The following is a 14855-nucleotide window of genomic DNA, read 5'->3' on the forward strand; positions in this document are numbered from 1 at the left end:
GTAACAATGTAAAAACAGTTCTTCTCCAGCCATTAACGAATAAGTTGTTAAAAATGTCAAATTTTAATGACTCTAATCTGCCCTGAAATCTGCTTTCATGGGGAAAATATCCTGCTGAACCATGGTTAAAATATCTGAGCCCCCCCCCCCCCTTACAATTTTGCATATGGGCGCCCATGTCTTTTACTGCATAACATCTCTTTTCTTCAGTGCAAACGGGGAGCATGTTCGCGTTTTATCATTCAGTAAAATTCGAAGTTTCATTTAGTAAACTGCAACCCCCCCCTCCCTTACAATTTTGCATATGGGCGCCCATGTCTTTTACTACATAATATCTCTACTCTTCAGATGCAAGCGGGGAGCATGTTCGCGTTTTATCATTCAGTAAAATTCGAAGTTTCATTTAGTAAACTGCGCCCCCCCCCTCCCCACCGAAAAAAATGTTAGCGCTACCGAAAAAATGCTCTACCGAAAGAACACACTGCGTCGACCCTTTCACACCAAACAGGAACTCTTCAAACAAATTGAGCTTCATCATGATCTTTAGCGGAACCTTTGCATAACCCTCCTCAGCTCAGACAAGGACCACGGTGTTGAGCTGGAAGGGTCAAACATCCAAACATCTGTACTTAACCTCCCCCCCCACCCCATCAATCCATAAACCACACTTCCTCGCTAGTTCCCCGCGCGACTACTAGGGGCGAGGGAAAGAGGGCCCCGACAGATGGCGGGGCGAGCGCCATTCGATTCTTCGCCGGCGCAGTCGCAATCCGTCTCCTCCCCCCCTCAATGCAATCGCAACAGCCCTCGAGGCAAAAGCGTCTCTGGCGAAAGGCGATGGACCGCCGAATCGCTTCGACTATTGCAATCCAGTTCGGTTGTTATTTCCTTTGCACAAGAACCGATAAACCTGCACGTGTGTCTGTGCATCGCCTGCACATAGGAGAAGCCTCCTGAATGGTGTGTGTCAGTGTGCACCGCGACTCCCCCCGTTCATTCATAAAATTCGTTCGAATTCGTTCTCTCGCGAGCCGGCGTCTTTTCGAATGGTGATCCGTCATATTTAGAGCTCGTCCGTACCATGCCACCAAAGTGGGACTTCGACGACTGCTGGCAGTGGTTTGTTTGTTTGCACATTGCAGCTGTGTGCCTACAAGTGTGTGCAGTGAGCGACTTGAATGGAGGTGAGTGCTTCGCTTTTGTTTTTGCTCCGTGTTCTGTTTATCTCCGTGCGCGCGACCCTTCGAATAAATCGAACGAAGCACGTTCCCGATCCCTCGTAGCATCGTGCCGCCCTTGTGTTACATTTCCCAAAAACCGAGAGCCCTAAGGATCGATGTTGTCGGGTTTCCAGTGTCAAATATATTTTTGTCGAATATTTAGGGCAAGGGCGCCCATATAGGGGGGCAAGGGGGGTCGAACCCCCCCTTTGAAATAAGAATTTTTTTGTTTTTAGTACTTTTTTCTTTGCAAAATATAAAAACATTTCTTTTCTAGCCATTAATGAAAAATTTATTAAAAATGTCAAATTTTAATGACTTTAATCTGTCCTGAAATCAGTTTCCTCGGGGAAAATATCCGGCTAAACCATGGGGAAAATATTTGAGCCCCCCCCCCCCCTTGCAACTTTGCATATGGGCGCCCATGATTTAGGGGTTGAACTGTTTTATCAATGTAAAGCTTGCGTCTAATGTGGTGTTACGAGAAAATTTTAATGAGGAGGTATAGGGGGGCAGAGCCCGGATCAAGTCAAAAGTGCTGCCCAGATCCTGATAAAAGTTGGTGCCCCATTCAGAAGACAAATTATTTTCAAAGTAGTTGTGTGCAGGTCCCGATCAAGCCAAACTGGTGCCCAGGTCCTGAGTAGATGTTGGTGCCCCCCCTCCCCCATGAAAAAATTCGCACAATTTTAAAGTCAATGTTTCATACTAGAAACCTAATGTACTAGAAACTACATTTTAAAGAAACATTACTACATTTGAAAGGAAACCTGGGATTTTAATACCAAACACTTGATAGTCACCATACTAATCACGGTTAAAATTGCCTTACTTTTTGAGGCGAAAAAAAGTTAAAAAACGATTTAAAACTGCAAAAAAGAAAAAAAAAATCTCACTAATTCTGACATCAAGCTTTAAAAAGGCTTTTTTCTGGCTTTAACAAAGGCGAATGTGTCGATTAAATAATCGAAATCTATATTTGATGTCACAGAATTTTCAATGGTCAATAGCAAAACGCCTGTAAATTATCCTGAGAAACGCAGCTTCTCAAATGATTGATTCCTTTCAAAAATGAAAAGGAACGTTCACTGGAACAGCTGCTGATAGGCAAGGTAAGAAGCTGCAGGGGTGAATACACATTCGGAAATGTATGTGTAATATTTAGTGATCTTATTCTTTTAAAACATGCTCCTGGAGAAGGGTTAACTTTTGCAAAAATTTGAAAGTATGTTAATTCTTCTGGAAAATTCATCTATGTTATCCGAGTATTTTTTTTTTCAAATTCCAGAGCTAATTAACAATGACTTCTTTACGCGAATTTTTTTTGAGTTTTTGAGCTGATTTAAAAAAAAAATTTGACTCCCTCTCCCTTAAAGTTGAGAAAAAGTAAACTGAGCTTAAAAAAAGGGGGGGGGGAGGTACGTGAATTTCGGCTAGGCTATTTTGCTGCCCCTAAATTTGTGGTGCCCAGGTCCGCGGACCCGCCGGACCATGGCACCAGGCCATGGTTGTGTGGGGAGGGAGGACCTTTATATTGTACACTATTCCTTATCCCCATTCCCCTGTTCCCTTTCAAAAGTAGGTTTTCTTGAAAATTTTTATTTTTGCGAAATGTTTGTATGGGGGGGAAAACAAACAAAATCCTTTTAATAAACAAACAAACAGAAAAAAATGTAGTCATTGAATACTGTAACCTTTTAGAAAAATCAAATATCAAATCAATGATGAAATGGATATAACAAAAGCAACAAAATAAAATAAAACTGCTTACATGAGCAGTGAAGAATCCTGTGTAGAGTTTAATTGCTAAAATGTGAGATGTGCTTTTCAAAATAAAAAATCGTTGTGGTGTGTGAAAAATTTGGTGATCCTAAAATTATTGTGCCCAGAGGGGGGGGGGGGAGTGCGAGATATAAACATATGTTTATTTTCAAGCTCACATCTTTATGTGTACATATAGTTTTAGTGCTTCATGGTGGCACTAACTAAAAAGGTCCTACTGTCGTGGGAAGGTAAATGGCTGCATATGCAGAAATGAGAATTTTAGATATTTGAAGAAACATGTTCAGGATTATTGACAATCGGGAAATGTTTAAATTCGACGGTTTTTTCGTGCTTTATTTTCGGCGGAAACCAATTAAGCAAGCTACAATAAACTATAGCACAATAAATGACTAAAATGCAAAAGAAAAAAAGGAAAAAATTTGCAGACACTTTCCCACTGCAGTACAGCCCTTAATCCGTTATCCTCTCTCTTGTTACGTCACTGTTCTGAGTGTTAATTCTTCGCTTAAAAATATTTGACGTGAAATTCCAGCTATTCAAGGCTAGCTCATAATTGTCAGCATTTTTTTCTGAAGTTATACAGTTTTTAACGCGTAATTTAAAGCATTTTTCACTGCTGCTAATTTTAATTCTCAAACTTTTTACCACGAAATTTTTTTTGTTAACTTCAATTGTTTATTTATGCTAATAAATGTTTACTTAAAATCCAGCTGTGTAGTATTTAAGTTTTAAGTAATACAATTCCTAAGATAAAGTTTAATGAAAGAACTAAGTTATTGAAGCAGAGCACTTTCTTGACAATTAGTGTTATATTTACTTTGTTCATTTTAATCACATTTTAACGCGAAACGTTTTTGATCGGTTTGCATTTGTAGCTTTTTAAAAAAATATTTATTATGCTACTTTCTTTAACCTGTTCTCTTTTTTTTTTTTTTTTTTTGACTTCAGTCACAAGCAGTGCTGTTGATCAAAAAAAAAAATTTTTTTTTTTTTAGAGCACAGAGGTGTTTTTTTTTTTTTTTTTTTTGTAGATGTCTTCATAATTTACGAATCTTCGATAAGCCAAAAAAAAAAAAAAAAAAAAAAACAGCTCAGCTTAGATTATTTTGCCACCTTTAATTCAAAATGCACACATTTATTATTTTTTAAAAGTTGGTTTGAAAACAATTCACGTTAAATTACTTTTACATTGTATTACTTTTACATCAATGAACCAAATATTTCGAGACTATCTGCCTTCCCCCTCACTCTTAACAACAGGACTGGTCATAAGCGATACTTTTTAGTTTGAAAATATTCAGCACGAATGTTAATAGGTGATTAATGTATATTTCTTTTAACTGCTAGCAATCCTTTATAAGCCTTGAAACTGATTAACTGAATTTTAAAATGGTTTATTAATGCTAATACTGTCGTGTGCAGGTAAAAGGTAGTCACTGCAAATTTTTCATTTTTTTGCATTTCTGTCATCTATTGTACGTTATCTTGATTGTACAATCTGGCTTATTTGGTTTCCGCTGAAAAAAAGGCGCCAAAAGCTCGTCTAATTCCAATGTTTCCCCATTGTTAGTATTGGATCCAAAACGCGTTTATATCTCGAAAACTCATTTCTGTAAATACTGCCGTTTACTTGCACACGGTAGAATAACGTCTTAATGTACAGAAAATAAAAAACTTAATTTACTAATAACGTTGATTTTTTTTTTAACCTCAAAAAAGAACCAATTTGTTGTTTCAATGTTGGCAATCCTAATGTGTCTCATAAATTGTATCATTCATGGTGGTAAATTCTTACTTTGAGCAGTTATACCTACATTTTTTTTTCTTTAACGTTTAGACAAGAAATTTAGTCCTTTCTATTAATGCGGAAAGTATTTATTTAGTTACCAAACCAGCTGTGTTTTCAGATTTAGAAATCTTGACTTGAACGTAAAAGATAAACGAAAATAATTTATTTCTAAGCATCTATTAACCCCCCTGACTGCTTATTCTGCGATTTCCACGGGCTACGTGAATGCAGCAAAATTTGCTCACCTCGCGATTTCCACGTGCATGCGTTTTTTCACGTTCTAGATTTAAACCCAAATTCCGCTATGTCATCGTTTAAATGTCAGTACAGTCGATTCCCGCTACAACACGATTCGACTTACGCGAAATGGCTATAACGCGAATTTTTCACGAGTAACGAATTTTAGAGCCAATACGAGTTTTTCGTCCAAAACAAGAAATTTTTTGGCTACTAAATACTGATTTCGTGAATGTTGTCGTATCCCTTTAAGAATCACTGACAGCGAAAATTCCCACACCAAGCTAGTCTACGTATCGCGTCGTTAGTGCATCAAATAACTACTCCCTGCATCTTTCATTTCTTTATTTTTTCATTTTAAATATTAAAGTTTATGAAATACAATGGCACCTTAGTGGTACCTTCATCTAAAGTATATAAAGATGGGAAGAAAGAGAAAGTTTATGATTAAATAAAAAAAAACTAAGATTCACGATATGCTTGAACATTAAACAAATTTATTTCATGTTTTATTCATGTTAAATAAAAGTTTTTATTTTTTAAATACAGTAAAAAAACAGTTCCTTATGTAAGAAATTTTCTTGCATGGTTGGGGAATGCTTTAAAGCAGTTTAAGGGGTGTTTATAAGTGTCTAAAAGAATTTGGTATGCTTCTAGAAAATGTACACATACATTTCTCCATAAAGCGAAATTCCGACTTACGCGAGGAGTCTTGAAACGCATCCCTCGCGTAAGTCGGGATTCGACTGTAATACGTTTTCTGAAGTGTTTACCTTGACGGTTCATCACCTTGCAAGTCGCATCTTCCTTGATGGGGAGGTCAGTGTGACCTCTCGAAAAATTCCGTATCTCGGTTAATTTTTCTGACGATTCGATAAATTTGGAGACAGTATGCCGTTTTTATTTTTTTTTTTTAAACTGTTGCCTATCGCCTTTCCTCATTAGTGGTAGCTGTGTGTACATACACGTGTATTTTCATTGGGACAAATTCGGAGTTCATTCGGCAAATCGATAAACCCCCTTCCCCCCCCCCCCCCAAAAAAAAAAAAAAAAGTTCGAGGCATACCTACTCCTATCTCCTCAATCAAAAAATAATCAAAATATTGCTACTTTCATTCACAGAACCACATACCGTAAACCGGGGTTACTTTGATACAGGTTTCGCATATTTTGTATTGTAGCACCCTCATTTTTCAAGATATTTCAACAATTCTTGAACCAAACGATAGCTTAACATCTCAGCTTTAAATTGCCGCTTGAAATTCTTCGATATATTGAACAGGGAGGAAGGGGGGTCATTTCTTGTTTAAATTAATGTTACCCCCATCATCCGGGGTTACTTTGTAACAACGTGTTTTCTCCATCTAAAACGACTGTTTCGGTGATTTGTAATAAAGTTACCCCATCCCCACATAAATCGGTGTTTCCGAAACCATTTTACTGTTTCAATCAATTGGCGATGTCACTCTGAAAAGTGATTCTTGAAACCCTGAGACCACCAGGGGGTCGCCAATTGTAAAATTAAGCCCGCCAGAACGGTTCAAAAATAAAAAAACAGGTTTTTATAAAGTTACCCCCGTCAGTCTAAAGTAACCCCGGTTTACGGTACCTTCACACACACGATCACAGTTGCTAAACTCGATCAAATGTGAAAATGTTCTATTCATTAATCCATACCTTCCGAATCTACAGTTTTAAACGAGAGCTGCCAATTTAAAAAAAAATTGTAAAAAAAATTAAACTTCAACAAACCTTTTAAAGATCGAGCGCGACAATAAATGATACAAATTTGCAAAAAAATTTTTAAATCAGAGATTTTTCTTTCTATTATTTTGTAATTTACCTCTAAACTCTAACGATCGTGTCGATAAAAATTAATTCCGTTCATGACCGTATTGAAATACAGTCGGATCCCGCTACAACGCGATCCGACTTTCGCGAAATGGCTATAACGCGAGTTTTTCATGAGTAATGAATTTTTTTAGTTGCGGACACAAATTACTCGCCTGCAACATGAAATTTTTCAGGAAAGAGCGGCGGAGAGTTAGAATGGGCTTCGTTGACACTAAATATTGGTTTTGTGAATGGACTTTCATTCCTTTAGCATCACTGAAAGCGGAAGTTCACCCACTGCATTAGTCTAAACAACGCTTTGCTTTAGTTTATACAAATAGCCGCTCCGATTCTTAACTTTTTTTTTCATTTTACATATGTACGTTGATAAAATACATTCTGATAACATTCTGATCGCGCTGCATAAACCTTCTTCATTTTTTAAATTATAAATATATTTACTGTATCTATACTGTTAAGTGTTATAATAATGCTGTAGTGTACATACTGTAAGTACCATACTGCTTTATTTTAAATTTCTGTCCCCCCATTAATCATTGATTTTGTGCTAAATTACAGAATTTTTATGTCAAATAATAAAGCTTTTTCTAAAATACAGAAAAAGTCGGTTCTTCGTAAAAGATAACTGCAATATATAGTTAATAAATGGTTTGAAACCATATGAGAGGTGTTTACAAACATCTGAAGCAATTGGGTATGCTTATAAAAAATTATTAAACATACCTTGTTCCACAACGCGAAATTCCAACTTACGCGAGGTGTCTTGGAACGCATCCCTCGCGTAAGTCGGGACTCGACTGTAATACATTCTAAAATTATTTTATTCGATAAAAAAGTTCTTTGTAATTTCCGTTTTAATACTTCCGTCGAAAGATGCAATAGCTTCGCATCTGTGGTTGGATTCCCCCCCCCCCCCCATTTTCGATTATTATTTAGCATTGTTAAAAGATTCTTAGATAAAATTGATATTTATTTTCATTAGAACTTTACTTCCGAAATGTTTACACGAAATTATGTGATAATTTTGAGTGCAGGTTTTTGAGTTTCATAATCATGACATTAAATGCTTAACTGAATTAAATTTATTTAACATAACGTAACTTTAAAATGCTTTCAGTGTAAAATCATGCTGTTTTTTCTCCTGTTTTTCGAATCAAAATCTACTGTTTGCGTTTCTTTGAAAAACGGCACGCGTGCTGTACATATTGCAGGAACTTTTTTCTTTTTCAAAATGTAGTGGCATAACCGCGAGGGTTTATTTCAAGACGTTATAACAGGCAAATCTGTTCTTTTACAAAAGGAGCTGACGTGTTCATCACATGACTTCCTTTTATTCCAATTTAATGTCATTTCACCATCACTAGTAATTTTAATGTGATTCAATAGTTTGCTCTCTAAATATCACCAACAGTGACCAAATTAAAATCAGATTTAAAAAAAATCGCCAAATTTGTCGCCAAGTTGGCGACAAAACTTGGTGACCGAAAGACTGGCAATATATTGCCAAGGCCCCTCCAAATTATAACACCACTTGAGTTTACATCGAAATTAACAATGATTCCCCCCCCCCCCCCCAAAAGGGACAAAAGGCCCCCTTTGGAGCATCCGAATGCAACCAAAAAGGGAAGTGCACTATTAGACCCCACTAGGAGTCTAAGAACCAAATTTCAACTTTCTAGGACATTCCGTTCTCGAGTTATGCGACATACGCACATACATACGTACATGCAGACGTCACTAGAAAACTCGTTGTGATTAACTCGGGGATTGTCAAAATGGATATTTCGGGTGTCTGTACGTTCCTAGGCATATATCCACGTGTGGTCGGGTTGAAAAATAATCTCAACATTCATTCGGGGGTGAGCAAAATGGAAAGGCCGATTTTTGAGTGAAAATTTTTTCGCGAATACAATACTTCCTTTTTTGTAAGAGGAAGTAAAAAGGAAATATTAAATAATTTTGTGATTCATTAAAGTTTTATGAAAATGCTCCACACATTTTTATGTTTGAAATCTAGCGTGAAAAAAGAAAAAAAGCACACTTCCTAAAACCATTTTTTGTTCACTTGTTCTTCATGTTATCAAAAAAATAAGAACGAATCGACCCTTGTCGATTGATACTGTTGATAAATATTATCGCTTGCTCGAATATCTTTCTTTGCATAGCCTCGGACGAATATATGTATCTGCAACAGTCGTTCGTCCTATCTTAAACGAATTATTCTTGAGTTGTAAAAAACGTTCGAGAGTGCTATGTGTGTCTTTTAATGTTTCAGCTACTGCGTGCAAAAATTCGTCTATTTTTGTAAATCGCTGATTTATGTCAGAATTGCGAGAGGACCCCACAACATTAGGACCCCGTAAGGTATTTAAAATGGCACAATATGACAAAAATTTTACGCTTGACAAAGGGACCTCAAAAAGTGCAATGCGACGGGCCCCAAATGTGTGAATGTGCTACTGACCTTTTTCTCATCTAACTGTTGTTTATCAACAGAGCAAGGATGGCGAATCTTTTTCTGACGCGTGTCGAAAAAAAGAAATGTCTTGCAACAGTTGAAATTAACGCTGCAAGTTCCTCAAAAAAAGAAAAATTTTGAATTTTGACATCTGGAATTCAAATTATGTTTTTCGCAATCACGAGTGTGTGTATGTAGGCTTGTGTGTTTGTGTGTGTGGGGAGGGGGGTATGTGTGTGTGTAGGCATGTGTGTCTGTGTGCAGGCATGGGTGTTGGTAGTTGTGTCTGTGTGTATGAGTGTGTGTGCGTGAGGGCGGGGTATGTGTATGTGTGTGTAGGCATATGTATTTGTGTCTGTATGTATGTGTGTGTATGTGTAGGTGTCTGTATGTATGCGTGTGTGTATATGTTTGTGTGTGTAGGTGTGTGTGTGTGTGTGCAGTTGTGTATGTATGCGCGTGTGTGTATGACATGGATGCAAACTGGAGCCGGCTTTCGCTAGAGGAGCAGCATCGTGAGGAGCCGGTCGACGGTAACGCTGCAGAGTGTGCTGGCGGGAAAATAAAATGATAGCACATCAAAACAGTCAAATGAAAGCAATAAGCAATCGTGATTGCTCAAAAAAAAAAAAAAAAGCATTTGGGTAAACCTTCGGATGTTCAAAACAATTGCATGATAAATATTTAAAACAAATTTAACTTTATTTAAAACTAGTGGAACCCGCACGGCTTTGCCCGTAGTAGAAAATTAAAAGATCATTTGGTTCGCCTGTATATTTACAAACAATGGATAGTGAATTTCTCGCCTATTTGCTATATTCATTTGCTTGCCCATGTTACGGTTCCACGTTATGATAATTTCGTAATTTATTCGTCCACGTTGTAAAAATTTGTTCGGTAACATTTTCTTAAAATTAGAATAGAAAATTGAAATTTCATGAAAATCTGCCGAACGGTCTAGGCGCTGTGCGCGTCACAGAGATCCAGACAGAGAGATATCCAGACAGACTTTCAGCTTTATTATAAGTACAGATTATCAATGTCAGGAAGAAAAGAATCGCGGAAATATCAAATTTAATGTGACACTTGTTGTCTTTTCGGACGATAATTCATTCATACTTGGTTCGATATTTAAAACTTTTAATCGTAATCGTACGCAAGCGGCGAGCAAGGTTTTTCCGTTTTAAAATTCAAATACAGTGAAGCACCGTTTATACGTTTCTCTTTTATACGTTTTTATCAATTATACGTTTTTAAAATTGGTCCCTGCAAAGTCTAATACACATTAACCTATACCTATTATATACATTTTTTCGTTTGTTCGCTTTTTTCGTATAGTCCCTTCAAAAACGTATAAACCGTGCTTCACTGTAATATACACAAAACCATGCCCCCCCCCCACCTCCACCTAAACCGTCGACAATATTATCCATCCATATCGTGTTCAAATACTTCGTATGAAATGCAAACGATTGCAGTAAAATTTTTCAATTCATTTATTGTATTTAACGGTAAAAACTTTTCATTGCTTATGTAATTAATAAGCAGCGTTTATGATGAGACCCAAGCTACGGCCCGCAAAGTAGATCTGTGCGACCCGTTGTTTTGTTTTAAATCTTGCAAGTCGAAAAGCACGATTAATGACAATGTTGCAAATTTAGAGCCAAAAATGTTGAGAAATGGGTTTCTGAGAAACAGCTGCAATTAATAGCAGGTGCATCAAATAATGATAAAAATAATTATTCGTTTTTAATTTTCTTTACTTTTTTCGTAGTTTACTTTGTTCTTCAGAAATTTTTTACATATTTTGAAAATTTATATGTATTCTGACCTGCGAAAATTCATTTTCATACGAGGTGCGGCCCTCTATTCCTGCCGATTTGATGTTTTTTTTTTTATTGACACCCAAAAAGTTTCAGAAGTTTTTCACGCTCAAATCCCTATGTTTGTATTTCAGCATGATTTCCTCCCTCTGGGGTGCCCCTTTAAGAGCAAGAGCGCACTCCCCCTAAATATCTCGCAGACTCCCCCCCCCCCCGAAAGCAAGAGCCCCCAAGCGAAAAATATCCTTTAAAACAGCCTCTCCCCTAAAAACTTCAATGGCGTAGTCTGCGCCATGACCCCCCCCCCCAGGTTGGCCCTCCTGCTTCCCTTTCTAAAATGATAGTCTGTATCCACCCCCTGCCCAGCATTCTTACTAATTATTTCCTGAGATTTTTTGAATTTTCTATACGAAAAAACATGGAATAAAATGTCCATAAAAACAAAATTTCTTTATTTTCGTAATTAGTTTTTTAAACTATTGGAACTTTAGTTTTATTAAAATACATCTCATATTATTTAAAGTTGTTGCTGGGGGTACGCATGGTTATAAAACAAAAGTTGGCGACACGGTTTAAAAGAGGTTGAGAACTCCTGACCTGGGAAGTGGTTAAAAAAAATTTCTGCTTTGGATTTTTTTTTTTTTTTAAACTCTTGATTGAAGAATATGCAATTGGACGCTTGCGCATTTTAAATTTTCTCAGCAAACTTATGAGCCCTTGGGCATTTTCACAATTAAAGAACCATGAGTTCGTGCTCCCCTGATTAAGCTTGCCGGAGGCTAACACAAACTTTTAATTCATTTTTCCACCCCGTGCATTTTTGTTAGCTTTAATTGTGTTTTATTTGCTCATAAATCATTCAAGTCAGCGAAATTTTATATTAATTTACGAATGCATATGTTCTTATTAAATTCATTCCTTTAATTAAATTTGGATTTGTGTAGTTTGATTTGACTTACGTCTTTGAGAAAAGTTTTTCGCTAGCTGCATTTTCGCTGACTATTTTGCAAAACTATTCGTTAATTAAAGTCTAGTTTCATCTGAGCTTTTGTTAAAGAATACTTTTAACCAATTTGTAATATATATTTTTTCCTTGCTATATTTTTAAGGCTTTGGGGGGAAGTATAATAAGTCGCTATTTTGAATTCTTTGTGATGTTCTCTTTTATTTAATTTTAATTTTAATTAGATATTGTGATAATTTGTCTAAAATATTCGTAGATTTTTTAAGTTTGAATTTTTATGAGTTTCTCTTTCCGTTATTGATGGAGGTTTCTGAAAAAGAGGAATTGTTAAGGTGAGTACAAATACTTTGCGTGGAACACATAGATGAATTTGCACTTTTGAGGATTTAGGTACATTTGTTGCGTATAAAATGTACAAAATCGATTAAATAGTGTGTCAATGGGGTTGTTTCCTTCAGTCAAAAGTAGTATTTTTTGTCACTGAAATTGATAGAATAAGCAAAAAAATAAATAAATAAATAAATAAAATAAATAAAAAAATAAAAGTAAAAATTAATTGGAATTTTGACCTCTTGAATTCAAATTATGTTTTTCGCAATCACGAATGTGTGTTTATGTAGGCGTATGTGTTTATGTGTGTGTGTGGGGAGGGGTATGTGTGTTTGTGTGTAGGGGGTATGCGTGTTTGTGTGTAGGGGGTATGTGTATGTGTGTAGGCGTGTGTGTTTGTGTCTGGGTAGTTGTGTGTAGGTTTGTGTGTGTATGTGTGTGTAGGTGTATGTATGTGTTTGTGTGTGTTTGTGTGTGTGTACGTGCGTGTATGTATGCGTGTAAGTGTAGGATATGGATGCAGCCTGGAGACGGTTTTCGGTAGAGGAGCAGCATCGTGAGGAGCCGGTCGACGGTGATGCTGCAGAAGGTGCTGGCGGGAAATAAAATGATAGCACATCAAAACAGTCAAATGAGAACAATAAGCAATCGTGATTGCTCAAAAAAACATGGACGCAGAATTTTTTTCCCCAACAGTTATTTTTTTATTCATTTTTTAAAATGTCCGTTTTTTTTTTCAAAGAAGGCGTGATCTTGATGACGTCACAAATGATACTCTTTGGCACATCTTTCCACCGCGTTTCCACGTTATGATAATCAAGAAGCGAATTAAAATTGCGCTCTACTTGTTATCAACCCTATCGTTGCCAATACACGTGAGTAAAGATGGGAATTAAATATCTTGCTCTGTTTTTGGCAACACTAAATGGCATTTCATCATTTGTGTGTCATGGGCAGAAGCGTAAACAATGAAAGCACACCGAATTAAGTAATTTTTTAAAAATATTAAACTTAAACAAATTATTTAAAAACTAGTTAGATCCTATGTTTTTAAGCATGCTCTTTCAGGAAAAAATACTTTTAAAATTTTGGAAACGACCCCATTGGTGAATGTGCAATCTTGAGGATTTAGGTACATTTGTTGCGTATAAAATGTACAAAATCTGTTTAATAGTGTGTCAATTATAGCTAAAAGTAGTTAATGCTAAAATATAAGAGGAACTGTAAAAAAACAGAAATTGTGGATCACATTTTCTCTGAATGACTATCCTGATAATGTGAGTTTGATTATTAAAATGTTTTAAAACTGCATTAAACATAATTTGTGTGTACTTTCGCAAAAATTTCAATTTTATAAAAAAAAATCTATATAAGTAAAGCAAAGAATATGTGGGTACATAGTATGTGTGTATGTTCCTTATACAATTCCACAGTTTACGTCGAATCTCGACCAAACTTGACAGGGAGGTACTTTGGCACCCGAGAAGGAACGTACGGGACCATTCGAATTTTAATTCTAAAGCCCGAAAATGGCATTAAATGGCTCTTTTTACCCGAAATAATTATCCGATTTCTTTGATTCAGGTCCCATTCGAAAGCTCGCGAAAGATACCCTCAAGGTTCCCTCACTTTCTTCGAATTTCAAAAAAAAAAAAAAAAAAACCTGTAAAATCACCGGGAAAAAAGTGAAAAGCATCATTAAGCCTAATGGAACTCTTATTTTCATATCGGAAAATTATCGTCTGCGCGATCTCATTTAAAATTAGCTTTCAGAAGGTTGCCACTTTTTTTCTCCCTCGGCTGTGACTAAATAAAATTTTGCTTTTGTTTTGAGATAAAAATTTCTCCTTTTGATTATCATTTGGCAATTTATCTCCTTTCTTTTTTTTAATAAGGATTTTATTCGGGAATATTTGATTTGCCGTTTTCTTTCTTTAAGAATGATTATTTGAAAGAGAAATTTACAGTATTTTTTTCCCCTCTAATTGAAGCCTGATTGTTGAACATGCGTCACTTGACATAACATTTATTTTCGAAGTAGACCGTGCACAGCCGGGCAATGCAGCTAGTATTAAATAAATAACATGATGAATGAAATAGTTGGAATTTTCTCTCACTTAGATGTATGCAACCTTATGCTATTCGCAACTCCAATAAACTATAGGGGGCGCTGCAGCCACTGTATAATGACGGATGAAAAAGGTAAAACAAACTCATGCCGTAACTTATAACTTGCTTTGACAGTAATTTTTAATCGTATTTGGGGGGGGGGGGGGGGAGCTTTCTTTTCTATTCTTCTGAAATGACATTACACCACAAACTGTCTGAAGCCTGTAATTTACCTCAAAGAAAACACGTGGAATGGAATGTTTTACCTTTCTTTTTAGTATTATTA

Source organism: Uloborus diversus, chromosome 1 (genome assembly GCF_026930045.1).
Source record: "Uloborus diversus isolate 005 chromosome 1, Udiv.v.3.1, whole genome shotgun sequence".
NCBI classification, from domain to species: Eukaryota; Metazoa; Arthropoda; class Arachnida; order Araneae; family Uloboridae; genus Uloborus; species Uloborus diversus.